The following is a 17865-nucleotide window of genomic DNA, read 5'->3' as shown; positions in this document are numbered from 1 at the left end:
CAGCCCACCTTCCCATCCTGCCCCTGCAGCAGTACCTAACAGCAGCCAGCCATGGGAATAAGCCATGTGAATTTGGCAGCAACCCAATGGCCCAAGCATCTCTTCTCTCCTCCCTTTTAATTTAGCTCTGCTGCGAGAGCACAAGTGCCTAAATACTTCTGTGAGAGTCACTTCAATCTGGAGCCACTAGTGCATCCCTATGCCCATCCCAGGCAGCATGGAGGGGAAGACACAGAGAACAGTAGAAAGAAACAAGATGAAGATGAAGAGACAATGTCATCTGTAACTTTTCTGAGGCATGAGGACATGGTGGGGAGGAAGTGAAGGTTACTCAAACATCCATCCATTGCATGGGGCAAAACAAGGGGATCCTGCAAAAGAGGTTTCAGAATCAATGATGTATCAAAAGAAGGCCTGGAGTTTTTACTCCACACAGCCAGGTGCAACTGCTAGACCAAGTATAAAATGTAGAAGCACTTCCCTCCCAATTGTCATCTTCCAAGAGATAATTAAGTAGCCCTGGGTAAACTGCAGAAGGATCAGAGGTTAGGTGGAATTTGGATAAACTCTCCAAAATTCGGACACTTAGCCAAAACTTTTGAAGCCTCTCTACTGCACCTCCTCCATATCTCCTTCTGTAGTATTTTGAGAGTGGTACTTTAGAAGTTTTCAAGCAGTTTAGGGGGGAAACAAACAGCTACGCCTAGCTAAGCTGCACAGATGGAAGGCAGGAACTTCTCTTTTCCACTGTGCCTCAACAGGATTGCAAAAGACGATAGAATCAGCCCGTGAAAATCCAATGTAGAAACACTGCACCAACACAACAAATTCCCATTGACTGGTCATTCCCCGAAGACATGAACCCATTTCTAGCAGTTTTCAAATTAACCCCTTCATAGGTGACAGCCACATTTTTTCCCTACCAAACTAGTCCTGTGTTAGGCTGACCTCACCTTCCCGCCCCCACCCTTCATATCCATCTGCCAGGTTCTGACCTACTGTTCTAAGACTTGTTTGTCCACAGGAGCTTGTCTCAGACTTCAAGGAAGCCCCAGAATCTATGACAGCTAAAGAACCTGACTAACTTAGGCATGGTTGCTGTGACCCTCCTCACTATTGCTTTTTTTTTTTTTTTTTTTTGCAGAGATGCCGTTCACTACAAGGTATCAGGACACTGTGTTATGATTACAGATTGGTGAATCAGCTTAAAGAAAATAACAAGACTTGAACCTCATTCTTGTTAAGCACCAAGAATGTTCTCAGTGCTGTACGAGACACTAATAAATAGTCGTAAAAAGAAAAGGAGTACTTGTGGCACCTCAGAGACTAACAAATTTATTAGAGCATAAGCTTTCGTGAGCCAAGCTCTAATAAATTGGTTAGTCTCTAAGGTGCCACAAGTACTCCTTTTCTTTTTACGGATACAGACTAACACGGCTGCTACTCTGAAACCTAATAAATAGTCATCACCCCAAAGAACTTAAAGTCTAAATGCCTCTGTCCAAAGCTTCACCCAGATCCTTTGTACAGGTTCAATACAGTTTGGATAAGAGCTCTGTGGCACATGCAGCAGTGATGTTCCAATTCATTTTTTTTCTCGGCACTGCACCTTTAAATGATGCAAAACCCCAGGTAATCTGCTGCAAAATGAGCCTAAATTCTACACAGATGCTCAATGGTTCTTTGGGGTGGTAGACTGGAGATTCTGCATCCACTTCATTTCAATTAAAAATATGGAGGTTATAAGTTACGGATGAAAATGAATAATACGATCAGGATAGCATCACGACTGTGTCATATTAAATTCCATGTGTTTTACACTGTCCTGCCATTTAAGTGTGCTACGGATTTTGGTATTGAAAATGTCCAGCCACAACGTAGCAGTTGCCAAGGAAGAAAGTTTGGGTAGCTGGGTACAGGGAAGTCAACTCTTTTGGAAACAAAGATTTAATGTTTTGAACAAAGTTTTGGAATAAGTAAGTTAGCTAGATGTTTCTGCCTAAAAGATCAGCAGTGAGATAGTTAAGTGTTGACACGTATCATCTTTAGGTTTCAGAGTTAAAAAAAAACGATTGAAATGAATAAGGGGCAGTTCACACCTCTCAGAGTTATTACTTCAAGATATACATACAAGATGTGTGTATGCATTTTTCAGTGCTGATGCAGTGCAGTATAAACATTTAACACCAGGTACAGGCATTGCCACATTATGTCACAAGACAGTATACATAACCATAGTTAAGACACCTGTGCCAGTCTTTAAACAACGCATACAGGTTTTCCTAACTATGATGACTGCATTGCATTAGGTTCATATTCTTAATTGCAATTAAGAGGGCTAAAACTTTTCTTAAAATGAAAGCTTAGATTCTGGAGCATAAATCCGTAGGATGAGATGGGTTCTGCAGCAAATTCCACAGCTACAGCTGAAGAACCTTGCAGAGCCCTGCAACAGATTTCTTGAATGGCTCTTACTCACTCTTGCTCATTGAAATTTACATGTTGTTTTCCTTAAGCTTCTGTAAGTCACCCAGACAGATACTGCATGTTCTGGTCTGTGTATAAAAGATGAATACCCACCCCTCGATCATATTTTCATGCTCATCTTCAATGCCTGTGCAACAATCCTAACTGCAGGTCATCACCAGGAACTGAACCTGAGACCTTCAGCACTAAGGGCCAGATCAAAAACCAATTAAGTCATTGGGAGTCTTTCCATTGCTTCAGAAACCAAAGACACAAGCCTCTTCCATTTAAGTTAAAGCAGCCAGTGTTAGCTAGTAAGAATAGTAGGCTATTATCCTATATGTGCACCAGTCACTGGAGGGCATCAAAACACAATTAGCCGGTGTGTTGCCTGGCTCCAAATGGAAGTGTCAAAAACTGTAGAAGCCCATTTCCCCCATCCTACAGCCTACTCTTATTATTTTCAGACCACCAAAAAGCAGGGGAAAAGAGAATGCTCACAAGACAAAGTTCTGTTGATAGAGCAAGTTTAAATTTTGCAGACCCAATTCATTTTAACAACATTTTGCTAAGCATCCAAACCAGATCCTGAACTTCCCATCACTATTCTGCAATATCTGCCAAACAGATGCATTTCCTAGACTTGATGGAGACCAAATTTTCCTTCTACAGTAATGAGACCCGCACCCCACTCCCCGACAAAAGGTCCACAAAACAAGGCTTCCTTATAAACTCTTTCTCTTCTATACAGGCAAATCTTGTTAGTTGTTGGCTGTGTCCATTTTGAGAGTTCCGTAATGTGTAATTTACAGCTTGTGCTGAGAGAGACTCTCTTTGTGGTTAGAGAGGCATTAATATAGTTATAGTCTTGGAAGGAGTCTTCATGATACTCCAGCTATTTTTGCTACCAGGAATGCCATAGTGCGTAACAAAATGCTGAGTATGACAAGTTTATAACTCTTTTTCCTCTGTTTGCTATAAAAACGATTAAAGAACCAATTAGATAAAAAATATTTCAGCAAAATGTATGCCCCCCCTCCTACTGCTCTTCACCGAATCCTGTCCACGCTTTTTCCTCTCCATGCCTGTAAAATGTTTCATGTGACTATAATAATGCCACCCAGCTCATATATAGCACTTTTCACCTATAGATCTCAAAGTGGTTTACAAAAGGAGGTATACAAAAGTATAATTTCCCCATTTTACAGGTGGGAAACTGAGGCATAGAGAAGTAAAGCAACTTGCCCAAGGTCATCCAGCAGGCCAAGGCAGAGCTGGAAATAGAGCCTAAGCCTCCCAAGTCCCAATCTAGCGCTCTAGTTGCTAGGCAATACTGCCTTTTATTAGTGCTCATGAAAGGTGTCAAGCTCTGGAGACACAAGTTCAGGAACTGTAGGCCACATATAGCACCAGGCGGCAGCAGAGCAAACTATCCCAGTACAAGGACATGGTTCAGTGCTGTGAAACACCTCTAGATGCAACAGAGTAGCCCCCTCTTCATGCCAATTCAGTTATTGTCTTCTTTGGCAACACGATCCTCCACCCCATCTATTTAATTATGTTGGATGTTTTTCAGATATGAAGCTTATCAAAGTTCAAGGAGATGTTTGATTGTTGTCTTCTCCCCACCTCAATCCCACAGGTCCACACCCAAACTGATTCACTAGTCCCTAGTTATAAGCTTAATATCTGTCTGACAAAAAGCCTTTGAAACCAAAACAAAGCAGATCTGTAGCTGATACACACTCAAGATAAAGACTACAAAACTCTGTGGGGTAAGTGCACAAACAACGCATGATGGTTGGGCCCCAGCTTTCTAAACTGGGGAATATGCATAACCTGACAATGAAGCAATGTTATCCATCTGCGCTATGTTACATTTCAGAAAACATTTTCATTAGAGATTCCAAACAGGGCAAGAGGAAACACATATACAGACACACATGTCTGTTGGAAGCTATTTCCAAAAATTAGGTAAGAAATAGCCTCACCCCCAGTCAAATTAAGAGACCAACGCTAGTTTATAATTGTTCATCTCCTGTTTGTTATGAATACCACCAAAGAATTAATTATAAAAAGATTTTAGCCAAAGGTGTCCCTGCAACAGGCAAAATACATCTGGCTGCCTGGAAGAGAAGAAAGATTAGCAAAAAGACTTGCTCCTTATTGGAACTTCAGGAATACCGAAGAAGGGGTGACAAAGGGAGAAAGTTGGCAGCGCTTCTTCAAGAATATGCATCTTCTAGATGATACAGGGTTGATTAAAAAAAACCACAGCAACAAATATTTAAATAACAAGAGAACAGACCATTTGTGTCTTGGATTATTTTTACTTTTCCCTGGTATTTTTTCCTGCAGATCCAGGGCAGCAGGGGTCAATATGCACTGGAATCAAGTTCCTTTGGAAAGGCAGCGTGGGTGTCGGACATCTGCCAGTGGAAGCAGGCAATGCAGTAGCACAAGGGGCTGAAAGGCTTGCAATAGGATAACGGGCACCACTTGTATTTGTCAAGACCAAAAGTAAATTCGCACCAAGCTGCCACAAGCCAAAAAGCAACTGTAAACCAGATGCAGAAGGAAAATCAAATGAGCATTCTTCACCCAGCAAAACCTTCACAGCCCTCCTCAAATCTAGCTGCAGAGAATGGTGGTGGAGGGGGGTTTACAGTTAGACTCAAGAGTTAGCACCAAAGCAATCCAGATATTATTGTAAGACACACTTAAAATGGAATTTAAAATTAATGCAACTAGAAAAAACAACATATACCAGAAACTTTTAGGTCTCTTGCATAAAAATCTAGGAAAAAATAATCATTTCAAAAGGGATTTCCCACTGTGCCAACTTTACAATTCCATGAATGGCTTCCCTTAGAAAAACACAGCTCCACCCCACTCAGCCAACCTAAATAGATACAAAAAGGTGTAGAAAGAACCAGGCTGGAATTTTGTTAGCTGCTTCTTTTTCAAGCCCAGTAAATATTTAACAAAACACGTGATCAATGAAATGATGTGTGTTCAGCTGATACGATCCAGTCACGATTCTTTCTGAAACACATTTCTTTAAATTATTTACTCCAGGGCCACACTGACAAATGCAGATATTCCACAAAATTCTATCTCAGTGCACTTCAGTTCATCAAAACTATGATGGCATGTGCATGAACAGCGCTTGTCTACACTTACAGCGCTGCTCCGGTGCAGCTGCGTTGCTTAGCTTAGCTCCCATCAGGTACTTCACCTCCCTGAGAGGCGGCAGCTATGTCGACAGCAGAAGCCCTCCCATCAACACAGCATTGTCTACACAGGAAGTTAGACTGGAATAACTGCGGGGTTTTCCATGCCCCTGAGCAATGTAGTTATACCGACATTAGTCTGCAGTGTCGACCAGGGCTCAGTTGTGGTTTTTTTAAAGTGAGCACAGATAGTGCCTGCTACCCTTAAGGCTGCAATCCAATTTCCATTTGTTTTTCCAGTTGCTCAGTTTCCTCAAGAAAACGTCATGTGAGTTTGATTTTTGGAGGGGTAAAGTCAATTAAGGTTTTAATCCCCAGGCCCACCCTTCCCCAAAAAATTCACACAGTTAACAAAACCCACTCGAAAACAACAGGTTCTGATCAGAAATTATTTTAGCTAATTCAAGGATACGTGAAACTTCAAAACTAGGTTGTTTTGTATGTCCCGTAGGGCCTGATCAAAGTCAATAGGAGTCTTCCCACTGACTTCCAGGGGCTTTGAATTAGGCCCATTGACCCAAGGTATTTAGGTGCCTAAAGACACAAAGACAGGGATTTTCAACAGCACATAAGTGCCTATGGGAGTTAGGCACCTGGTGCCTTTGAAAACCCCACTATGTACCTATCTCTTTCTTTCAGCACCTAAATACCTTTTAAAATCTGGTCCATAGCGACTTCAGGACCTGATCCAAAGCCCATTGAAAGTAATGAGAATCTAACCATTGACTTCAAAGGGCTTTGGATCAACCTCATAGAAAGCAAGGCAAGGATCTAATCCTGCAAACCTTTATTCATGTAAGCAGTCCTATTGACTTCAACAGGACTTCTTCTGGGAATAAGAATTACTCATTATTTATTTACTCTAGTGCTCAGTATAGACTAGGTATTTCCAAACACTGAACAAACACAGCCCATGCTCCTAAGAGCTCACAGTCCAAGGACGAGAGTAGGGTTTTCAGGGTCACACTACAAATTTGAATGCACTCCTCTGATAAGATTGTCAAATTCTCAGCATTAAGAGACAACAGCTTATGCATGCATATTAGAACTTTATCTCTTTATTCCTAAAGTTCCAGTTAGGCCTTGTCTACACTGGCAAGTTTCTGCATTGTAACTCCCCAGATGTACACACTGCCAAGCCACTTAGTGCGCAGAAAGTGCACAGTTGCAGCACTGTAAAAAATCACCCGGACGAGAGGTGTACAGCTTTCTGTGCCGGGCTACAGCGCCGCAGGGCCACTATAGACACCCTGGTCGATTACAGCGCTGCGACTGGCCTCCAGGAGGTGTCCCACAATGCCTCTTCTTGCCTCTCTGGTCATCGGTTTGAACTCTACTGCCCTGCCCTCAGGTGACCAACCGTGAGTCCCACTCCTTAAATTCCTTGGGAATTTTAAGAGTCCCCTTCCTGTTTGCTCGGTGACGCATGCAGTGGTCTCAGTGCATCTTTCCAGGTGACCATGCCTGCTTCACGCACCAGGCGATCCCCCGCTTGGAGCAATGCCGAGCTGCTGGAGCATTTGGGGAGAGGAGGCTGTCCAGTCCCAGCTGTGCTCCAGCTGCAGGAATTATGATACCTACGGTCAAATTTCATGATGCATGACAGAAAGGGGCTGCGACCGGGACACACTGCAGTGCAGGGTCCAAGTGAAGGAGCTGCGGAACGTCTGCCACAAGGCATGGGAGGCAAACCGCAGCTCTGGTGCTGCACCCACGAGCTGCTGGTTCTACAAAGAGCTGGACACGATACTCGGTGGAGACCCCACCTCCACTGCGAAAGCCACTGTGGATACTTCGGTGGCTCGCTTGCCAGTCCAGAGTGGACCGAGCCTGGAGAAGGAATGTGGAGGGGGAGGGTGACCCAGAGGCAGAGAATGACTCAGAGGTCAGAGATGCATGCAGCCAGGAGCTCTTCTCTACCCTGGAGGAGGCTAACCAGTCACAGGGGTCGGAGCTCGACAAAGCACAAACAGGAGAGGAGGCCGCGGTAAGTGGCTTTGATTTTGGAAATTGCTGAAGCGAGTTGTTGGGGGCAGGAGGGTTGCAGAAAGCAGGCTTGTGTCTGTATGATGTGCATACCACCACATGCCTAGTCTGAGCAGCGGAACAGGGTATTGATTGACTCCCTTACTTCACAGGAATCTGCCTCAGAGATCTCCAGGAAACTCTCATGGAGATACTGGGCAGGTTCTTTGGCAGAGCTGCTTTGTTTCTTGTTCCATTAAGGATAACTTTCCCATGCCACTCTGCCATCACTTGGGGGGGGGGAAGAAACACGGACACCATTGCTGCACACAAGTGAGCCGCATAAGGGCCAGGGCAGAAGCTGCAGTCTTGGAGAAGACCCTCCCTTGATTCCCTGCTCACCCTCAGCAGCGAGATATCTTCCATAATGAACACAGCCTGTGGAAAATGTGGGGACAATAATGATTATAAACCGCCGCTGCCCCCCGCCCCCACACACACACATACACAGTGCTGGCTCTCTCCAAGAGCAACATGCCCAGTGTACAGTATGGTCCTAGAACACTGATTTCCCCTGCCCCTGCGGTTACTCACCATTCTGGGGGTCTTGTGGCTCATGCGTGCTTGCCTGGGGTCAGCCAGTTAGTGACAGGTATGTGAATAGTAGCTGTGTTTTGATTCAGTGGTCTGTGTGTTGCAAACGATACTGCTTCTGTAAAATGTGGCATTTTGGCTTCACATATATAACCTTGGGAGCCCAGCCTCCCTCTTTGTTATCACTGGCTGAACGGCTGCGCAGAATTAGAAGGCGGCCACCAAGAACTAAAGAGGATTTTCTGCATGATATCGTGATGCACTCCGCAGCCATAAAACAAGAATTGAAGCCCTCCAGACTCCGCCAACACACTCTTATCAACCTTCTGGCTCCAGTCTGTCCCAGCTGCCTTCCACTCCTGCCCAGTCACAGTCCAGCCCTGCAGACTCCCAGTACCCACTGCACTCAATACCTGTCCCTCTGCAGTTTAGCTCTGCTGAAGTACAATACCCACTGCACTACACTCGAAAAGGACAAGGTTGCATATGATACCTGAACATACACAAATCTTTAACCGTCCTGGGGCCTCACCTCCTCCTGGGACCTTCCCTTTCCCCATCCCCCACAGAGCTGATGTGTTTTTTTGTGCTTCTCTCCCCTCCGGTTGTTGTTTTTTAATGAAATAATTGTTTTGGTTCGAAAGCAATCTTTATTCCATTAATTGAAAGCAAACAGAGACCTGCAAAGCAACAGGCAATTTTCTTAAACCTTCATAGTGCATCATCTGCACCAATCACAGACACCTCCTAGCATTATAAGCACTGCACTCCTGAGCATAGCAACAAATATTAGTGGCTTTCAGCTTCAAATTGCTGCCTCAAGGCATCCCTGATCCTTATGGCCCCACGCTGCTCCCCTCTAATAGTCCTGGTCTCTGGCTAATTCAGCTGTACGCTCCCTACTATTTGGGAAGGGAAGGGTGAAAGCTTCACTCAGGGCTGGACCGCTGAGGCTCAAATTCAGCCTCCCGGTGCTGAGCCTCAGCGGTCGAGCCCTGAGTGAAGCTTTCACCCTTTCCTTCACAAATATTATGGAGCGTACAGCACGCAGCTATAAGCATAGGAATATTGTCATCGGCCAGGTCCAGCTTCCCATAGAGGCAGCACCAGCGGGCCTTTAAATGGCCCAAAGCACACTCAATGGTCATTCTGCACTTCCTCAGCCTGTTGTTGAACAGCTCCTTGCTGCTGTCAAGGTGCCCTGTGTGTGGCTTATGAAGCCACAGCATTAAGAGGTAGGCGGGGACTCCCACCACCACAATGGGCATTTCGACTTTCCCTACAGTGATCTTCTGGTCTGGAAAGAAAGTCCCTGCTTGCAGCTTCCTGAACAGGCCACTGTTCCAAGGTGCCATGCACCTTTCCGGACCAGCCAGCGTTAATGTCCGTGAAGTGCCCACAGTGATCCACATGCGCCTGGAGAACCATCGAGAAATACCCCTTCCGATTAATGTGCTAGGTGGTCTGGTGCCAGAATTGGAATAAGTGTGCCATCTATTGCCCCTCCTCAGTTAGGGAAGCCCATGTGTGCAAAGCCATCCACAATGTCAGGTACATTGCCCAGAGTTACTGTCTTTCAGAGCAGGATGCGATTAATGGCCCTGAACGCTTCTGTCAACATGAGTCCAACGGTCGACTTTCCCACTCCAATCTGGTTAGTGACCAATTGGTACCAGTCTGGAGTAGCGAGCTTCCACAGTGCAATTGCCATGTGCTTCTCCAATGATAGGGCAGCTCTCATTCTCGTGTCCTTGCACCGCAGGGCTAGGGCGAGCTTATCACACATTCTCATGAATGTGGCTTTCCTCATCCGAAAGTTCTGCAGCCACTGCTCATCATCCCAGACGTGCATCACGATGTGATCCCACCACTCGGTGCTTGTTTCCCAAGCCCAAAAGCAGCATTCCACTGTGGTCAGCACCTCCATTAATGCCACAAGCAATCTCGTGTCGTCGCTACTACGTGTGGCGAGATCAATGTGGAACTCCTCTTGCCTTTGTAGTTTAGGAAAACTTCGCTGCCACATGTGACGTGTTAGTGAGAGCGAGCAGCATATTGGTCAACAGTGCGCGATCCATTCCTGCAGACCGAAGAGGCAGAGCACGCAGTATATAAGCAGTTGAAAGATGGCATCAAATGTGGACGGAAGCACAGAGATTGCTGGGATGTGAAGCAATGCATCACGGGGCATTGGGACAGGACCCAGGATGCCCCATGACCCCGCTCTGCCTTCCCATAACTCTTAGCAGCAGAAGCGGAAGAGATGCTCTGTGGGATGGCTGCCCAGAGTGCACCGCTCCAAATACCGATGCAAGTGCCGCAAGTGTGAACATGCTATTGCGCAGACAGCTGACAGTGTGACCACCCAGCAGCGGTTTCCCTTCAGCACTCTCTGAGTGGCAATGTAACTGCCAGCAATGTAACTCTGCCAGTGTAGGCATACCCTTAGTCACCAACTTTGCTGGTAAAACCAGTAAAGCGTGTAAATTCTGTGAGCGGAAACTCTAGTTCAAGGAATTAATGAATTTAGTTAAAGACATTACACTGTAAGTAAAGGACTATGTTAGGGTTCATCCTGTTTCTATTCCACAAAATCAGAATAGGATTAAACATGAGAGGGAAGAAAACATTCCTCATGGCCAGCTGCCATCTTACCAGCACTATTTGCCGGTGTTGCTGAACCACTGCAAAGTCATACGTCAATGGCTCACGTTTGCAATGTTGGTTGAAAACCAATTTGCAAAGCAGAAAACTTCAGCTGGACGAGTACGAACATCACCTTCCCCATTGAGGTGTTGGAGCTAATGCCACCACTCCACTGCACCTCAGCTAACCCAAGTTGCAAGTAGATGTTTTGCTAGTGTAGACCCTGAATGAAACAACATAATGAAAACAGGCAACTGCTGCTATAACAAATCATTATTGTTAGAAAGAGATTCATGGTTTTCAGTCTGTCAAAATCAGCTTTTTCAGTGTGGGCTTTGATACCAAACCTAAGCTAACAAACATTTTTACTCTATTATAAACAAAATAAAATTTAAAACCTGCCCCTCAAAAAAGTGCTGTCACTTCCCTCTCAAATTTAAAAAAAAGGGGAAAAAAAGGATAGCCAGGTGATAAGCTCTGTTCACAAGCCACACTTGCCACTATGTTTCGTTTGAAAATACTTGTACTGTACTAACACCATCCCACCCACATAACTGACATCTCATCCTCCGGGTTAGTTCTGATTTCACCTAGAGAGTTATTTGACAGCAATAAAAGCCCCCAGAAAGTAACACAAGCAAATTGGAAGGTGAGGACTGAAGCTTCTAGTCATCATTTGCTTAAAACAAACATGCTCATAAAATTATCTGTTTGCTGAAAAACAAAATTACTGGGGGAGGGGAGAGAGAACTGGATTGTCTACAAGAACTGGTTTAGGTGCTTGTGAAGTTAGTGTCTTGCCAGGGGTACAGCAGTAGTAAAACAAACAATTATATAAGAAAATATCCAAGTTCAAGACCTACAAAATGACAACATCAGACTCCCCTTTTAATGCATGTTGTTGTAGGTCCCTACCTTTGGTCAAGAACATGTACAAAGGCAATTCCCTTCCAAAGTGTCAGAGCAACTGCTGCTGCATGCAATTTCACAGCAGCAAGTAGGAGGGGTGATACAACCAGGATTCCCTGCCTCCAGCTCCTCCCTTCTGCTGCCCCCAACAAGAAGGCTGAACTTGCTGCTTCACCATTCCTCAGATCCAAAAATCTGAGAAGTCTCAGGCTCCCAGCTAGGGGAATACAGAAGACTAAAACCCTACGTGCCACACTAGGCCAGCTGGACTTCAGAGCAAAAGACAGAGAAGAATGCAGGAAACACAAAGCACAGGCTTCATGACCCAGACAAGACACATGTACTGTAATTAAATACCAAAAATTAATTATTAAATAATTTGAAAGAAGGCCAGGTTTAGCTGGACTAAAGCCCGGAAGCTCAACTAACTCAAGGCTGATGACATCTCCAAATTATAACACAGAGGAAAACATGTACCTCTGCTTATCTCCCCCACCATCTCACCCCGATCTAAAAGCAATGATGCGATTGTGGATGGGAGTTGTAACAAAGTTCAAAACACAGTCTTGGAATGTACTTGAACACCTCACATGAGTCCTGGGATAGCTCAGTGGTTTGAGCATTAGCGTGCTAAACCCAGGGTTGGGAGTTCAATCCTTGAGGGGGCCATTTAGGGATCTGGGGCAAAAATTGGGGTTTGGTCCTGCTTTGAGCAGGGGGTTGGACTAGATAACCCTCCTGAGGTCCCTTCCAACTCTATGATTCTATATTGTGCTTTGCAGCCCCTCTCATTTCGGTATATCATCCCTCACGAGGGATCCAGACATGTTAATCTTAGCACTCCACAAGGATCCCAAAGTGTTTTACAAAGGAGGGCAAGACTCATGATATCATTTTACAGATGAGGGAATGCAATTACAGAGCCCTAGAATGACTCCCTCAGATGAGTGAGCAGCAGAGGTAGCAATGAAGCCCAAGTCTCCCAACCCAGGGCCCTATCCACTGAAGGCAACCATCTCTCTAGTGTTTGCCAGGAAACTACCACAGTGATAGATTTCGTTATAGCCTCTAAACAAGTTCAGTGAAAGTTCTCTCAAACCTGGGCCCAGTTATGATTTGACAGCAAAACCATGCAAAGGTTACCAAAAAACTCAGTGGTTTCCAGTGACTTTTGCTTTGAGCTGTTGAGGCTGAATCACACCTGAAACTCCAAGCAAGACACGTGGTGGGGGTGGTGGGAACAGTCTGAGAACTGAAGCATAAGAAAACCTTTGCCTGCAGCCCACCGCGGTTTGAAAAGGCCCACTCTATTTCTGACACCACAGAGGCCTCTTTGGAACCTATGGTGTTAAATAGGTGTATGTCACACATGTACTATGAGCACTAAAATCCTTATGAAAATTCTAAGAAAATAAAAAGCTGAGTTTCTTTATGACCAGTTAGCTTAGTTTTGAGCCAAAGAGATCAGGTCATGCTCCACAGCATACAGGGAAAGAATGATGTTGTAATTAAGTCACTGGATTAGTAACCAAGAGAACTAGGTTCTATTCCTGTCTCTACCACAGATTTCCTGTCTGATCTTTGGCAAGTTACTTAACTCCTGTGCTTCAGTTTCTCCATTTGAAAAATGGAGGAAATAATGCCTACCTTTTATGGGTGTCAAGAGGCTTAAAATGTTTGTAGAACCACTTTAAAAGGCTTGGGTGGAAAGTGCTAGAGAAGAACAACTCATTCGTATAGTCACATAGCAGATCTGCCTGAAATTATAAGCACTTTTGAATTACAGACTTTAAGAGAAGTGAATTGATTTAATCTGGATTAAGACAAACTAGATTTCTCACTAACCAACAACCACAATACAAAACGGATTACAGCCTGAGGCAAAAGGATACAATCAAATTTTAAAACTGAAATAAATACAGATCCAGTACCAGGCCTTAAGAAAACTACACACCATTTGCCAGGGACAAGAAAAAACCTTTTCCTGGTCAGGGGTGGAATACAGAAACATGGAGTGCTAAGCCATCCTTTTTTGTGAAATTTAAAGATTTCATTTAAAAAGAACATTTTAGCTCAGTGGTTCTCAAACTTTTGTACTGGTGACCTCTTTCACATAGCAAGCCTCTGGGTGCGACCCCCCCTTATAAATGAAAACACTTGAAAATATATTTAACACCATTATAAATGCTGGAGGCAAAGCGGGGTTTGGGGTGGAGGTTTACCTCTCGCGACCCCTTTTGGGGTCCCGACCCCCGGTTTCAGAACCCCTGTTCTAGCTATTAGGGCTAATGACCCAAACCAATGCTGTCTGAGTCTGCAGACAGAGAGCTTGAGTGCCTCCACTGCTCATAGCTTTGCCAAGCAGCAAGCTCAGCAGCATCCAGTCATCTGAGGTTCTCCCATCACAGTGTAGCTAGTCCAAGATAAACCCCTGGTGGTGTTGACCGTTACTCATTTCAGCAAGTTAATCTCATGCTTTTTGAGGGCCTGATTCGTGATTTTTGAATGCTTGGGGTTGGCAATACTACTACCCATAGAAGTAAGGCCTTCTCTACAGTAGGTTTATTTTCTTAAAATTTACCACTGGTAGGAGTACTAGTGTAGATTTAACACACTGACAAAAGCTGTGCCATGGTCCCTCTCTAGAGCTCGTACAGTAAAGGATAATGGCCTACCGCTAAGGGGTTTAACTTTACATGGAATTTTAACTCAAATGCTAGAGGTCTGTGCTGAAGGTCTTCACTTCAAACCTTGCTGAAAACCCATAGAGGGAACTGTTTTATACCTTGTCTCCGCGTGAATTTTACCGGGAGATAGCTAACTCCAGCTATTCCCCTGCAAAATCACACTTTTTTTTTGGCCGTGAAGACATAGGGCTTGTCTACACTTCAAATGTGACACAGCTGCAGCGCTGCAGTTGTGCCACGGTAGCACGTCACTGTAGATACTCTCCACACTAACGGGAGGTGTTCTCCTGTCGGCGTACGAATCCTCCTCCCTGAAAGGTGGTCGCTAGATCAACGGAAGAATTCTGCTCTCAATCTAGCGCTGTCTATACCAGGGGTTAGGTCAGCATAGCTATGTCTCTCCAGAGGGTGGATTTTTCATGCACCACGAGTAAGCAACAACACTTTCTAGTGTAGACAGGACCTACATGTTTTGCATGACTGGGGTCTTGGCCGGCCTGAGGAATAACTAGCACATTTACGTATTCAAAGTCAAAAACCAACATGAACTTTCAACTGCTGTATCCTGTTTTCAGTCTCTCTCCAATGATACCAGTAACATCTGCAGCAAAACTCCAGGAAGCATGTAAATGTATTCATTCTGACAAAGCGTACTGTCCTAGCCACACAGAACAGTTTGTGAAGATTAGAAGAGCTTTGCTCTGCCTATGGAGAAATCTGGCAACATGATATTTTTTAAAAAGAAAAAGAAAAATGTAGCTGCTCAACATATCAACTGCTCACATTCAATTAAAACAAATCCCACATCACAGGTTAAAGCAAGCAAGCCATGTCAGGTTAAATTTAATGACATTTTATTGCCCATGAGATGCTAATTAGAGCAAATGCAAGATCTCTTTAGACATGACTTAGTCCAATTTAAATAAACACAAATCTTTTAGGTCCATCCATACAATAAGTAGAAGTGATCTGGCAAAATTAAACCTTTTCTGCACTGGACACTTCCTTAACATTTCCCACCTTTGCAGCTCCACTGGTAGTAACAACAGTGGGAGAACCTGAACAGACCAGCCACCCGTGTTTTCACCATCTGTTTATCCCTGGGTTAGAAAATGTGGCCATTGAGAACCCCAGTGGCTGTACAAGCCCTGTTTACAGAACAACCCTCCCTACGGCTTTTCAACAGGGGTTGTTTGAAGTGAAGACTTTCAACACAGACCTCTACCATCTGAACTAAAGATAACCTCTCAGCTTCCATCAGTAGTAGACTGTTATCCTCCATTAGACAAACACTAAAACAGGATCACAGCACATGTCTGCTTAGTGTGTAAAATCTACATTTGCACTCTCACCAGTGGTAAATGTTAAGACAATACATCTAGTGTAGACAACACCACCATACTTATCTGGTTAACAGCACTGTCAACCCTAAATGTTCAAAAATCATAAGTCAAGCCCCCCAAGAATCATGTGACTGACTTAAAAACCAAAAGGTTTTAAAAAATTAATCGATTTTGAGTTCTATTACTTGCCGTCTGGTTTCGGAGCCTGTGAGATAGACTTGGTTCTTGTTTTCAAATTGTTGTTCCTTACAACTATAGGAGCTAGAAACTTTTTTTTTTTTTTTTTTTTTAAATGGAAGCTGAGGGTCCCTGGGAGCTGGGACTTCAAGAAAAACACCCAATATTGTGAGTGATGGCAACACAGCTTTTTATTACTGGGCCCTTCAGTTTTGAAAATAAACCTTGTGAGTCTTGGAACTCATCTGAACTGACATTGTATAATCCATTAATTGGTTACACAAAACTGTTTAAAGGAGCCTTTATCTTGAAGGGTGGGTGCAATTATGATATCCATGCTAGCTGTCAACTACACTGTAAATAGCCACATTCCAGTTCTTTATTTGCTTTTACAGAGCGATAGAAGGTTTTCTAATGGGCTTTGTTGACTGTTGATGTACCAACAGTTCTTTTAAGAATTCCACCACAGTGTCCCAAGTTAAACCATTTTGAACTGAAAGTTTTCATAATTGATGGGCAGAAGACTAGGAATACAGGGCTTGCCATACTGGATCAAATCCATCTAGCTGAGTGTCTTGTCTCTGACAGTGGCCAGAACCAGCCACTTCAAACAAAGGTGCCAGAAACTCCCACACTGTACAATTATGGAATAATCTGCCTCTGGGGAAGTTTCTTCCTAACCCCATCAATTAGTGATTGGCTTGTAACCTGAACATACCGCAAACGCATCATTGCCTAGCTATATACACATCTAGTCCCTTTTTCAATCCTACTAAAATCTTGGCAGCAATGACATCCTGTGGCAGTGAGTGACACATGTTAATTATGGGTTGTGTAACAAAAAAGCATTACGTCTGAAGTCCCCTTTTTCTTGTATTATGAGAAAGTAAATGGGAGAACCTGATTTATCTTCTTCATATAAAATATAGTACCCTAGACTTCTTCACACAGTGCACAGTCAACCTGTGGAACTCCTTGCCTGAGGAGGTTGTTAAGGCTTGGACTATAACAGGGTTTAAAAGAGAACTAGATAAATTCATGGAGGTTAAGTCCATTAATGGCTATTGGGCAGGATGGGTAAGGAATGGTGTCCCTAGCCTCTGTTTGTCAGAGGGTGGCGATGGATGGCAGGAGAGAGATCACTTGATCATTACCTGTTAGGCTCACTCCTTCTGGGGCACCTGGCATTGGCCACTGTCGGCAGACAGGATACTGGCCTGGGTGGACCTTTGGTCTGACCCAGTATGGCCACTCTTATGTTCTTAGACACATTCACTGGGAGAAGAAATTATGAATACCTTTCTAAGAGTCGTGCTACAGCTCAATCAGAAGCTATGGGTTTGATGCAGGAATTACTGGGTGAGGTTCTATGGCTTGCATTATGCAAGAGGTCAGACTAGATAATAATGGTCTTAGAATTTATGAATGGTGTTAATCAGGGAAACTGAGCCCAAACACTATGAATAAAAGTGCTTTTAGATATTCTTCCTTACTGGATTAAAAGAAATAAAGATCTAATTAAATCTCTATTTCCATCTCAAAATCTACTGCCATATTTTAGATCCTCAAATGTACATACCATACGATGTATAATGGAAGAGCTGGCATGTGGCTGCACATACCACTGGACTCTAATGGAAATGAATTAAAATCATGGAACTGTGTGCCCTGTTGCCCTACACTGCGACAGCTAATGGAGATTTCCCTTTAGTTCACATAATAGGGTCCTGTGCTCACAAAGCAGAAGATCATAGTTCTATCCCTGCTGTTATTGAGGTTCCAAGCAGCCAGGGGGAGCAACATTGCGACAACCAGGAATGCATCCGATGAAGTGAGCTGTAGCTC

The 17865-nt window shown here is 44.1% G+C and overlaps 1 protein-coding gene across 3 annotated transcripts in view; it reads right to left on the bottom strand.

Annotated features, from left to right (window-relative positions):
* The window catches only part of PRR5L (proline rich 5 like), an 83097-nt gene that overhangs the window by 48774 nt on the left and 16458 nt on the right, over positions 1–17865 (bottom strand). The window lies entirely within an intron of this gene.

The sequence above is a fragment of the Caretta caretta genome, chromosome 6, assembly GCF_965140235.1.
Source record: "Caretta caretta isolate rCarCar2 chromosome 6, rCarCar1.hap1, whole genome shotgun sequence".
NCBI classification, from domain to species: Eukaryota; Metazoa; Chordata; order Testudines; family Cheloniidae; genus Caretta; species Caretta caretta.
The sequence above is the reverse complement of the archived record's forward strand: the minus strand, read 5'-3'. Positions and strand labels throughout refer to the sequence as shown.